This window comes from Triticum aestivum, chromosome 6B, assembly GCF_018294505.1.
Source record: "Triticum aestivum cultivar Chinese Spring chromosome 6B, IWGSC CS RefSeq v2.1, whole genome shotgun sequence".
In the NCBI taxonomy this organism is placed as follows: domain Eukaryota; kingdom Viridiplantae; phylum Streptophyta; class Magnoliopsida; order Poales; family Poaceae; genus Triticum; species Triticum aestivum.
In genome coordinates, this window is record NC_057810.1 from 138,734,869 (window position 1) to 138,735,911 (window position 1,043).

Genomic DNA, 1,043 nt, shown 5'->3' on the forward strand with positions numbered 1-1,043 from the left:
TTAACTCCCACTTGATTAAAGCGATTGTAATACCCAGACAATCTGAGCACATGCTCACTAGTTGAGCAATTCTCCTTCATATTTTAGCTATAAAACTTGTTGGAGACTTCATATCTCTCAACTCGGGTATTTGCTTGAAATATTAACTTCAACTCCTGGAACATCTCATATGGTCCATGACGTTCAAAACGTCTTTGAAGTCCCGATTCTAAGCCATTAAGCATGGTGCACTAAACTATCAAGTAGTCATCATATTGAGCTAGTCGAACGTTCATAACGTCTGCAACTGCTCCTGCAATAGGTCTGTCATCTAGCGGTGCGTCAAGGACATAGTTCTTCTATGCAGCAATGAGGATAAACCTCAGATCACGGACCCAGTCCGCATCATTGCTACTATCATTTTTCAACTTAGTTTTCTCTAGGAACACATAAAAAAATAGGGAAGCAACAACGCGAGCTATTGATCTACAACATAATTTGCAAAATACTATCAGGACTAAGTTCATGATAAATTAAAGTTCAATTAATCATATTACTTAAGAACTCCCACTTAGATAGACATCCCTCTAATCATCTAAGTGATCACATGATCCAAATCAACTAAACCATGTCCGATCATCACGTGAGATGGAGTAGTTTTCAATGGTGAACATCACTATGTTGATCATATCTACTATATGATTCACGCTCGACCTTTCGGTCTCAGTGTTCCGAGGCCATATCTGCATATGCTAGGCTCGTCAAGTTTAACCCGAGTATTCTGCGTGTGCAAAACTATCTTACACCCATTGTATTTGAACGTAGAGCTTATCACACCCGATTGTCACGTGGTGTCTCAGCACGAAGAACTTTCGCAACGGTGCATACTCAGGGAGAACACTTATACCTTGAAATTTAGTGAGAGATCATCTTATAATGCTACCATCAATCAAAGCAGAATAAGATGTATAAAGGATAAACATCACATGCAATCAAAATATGTGATATGATATGGCCATCATCATCTTGTGCCTTTGATCTCCATCTCCAAAGCATCGTCATGA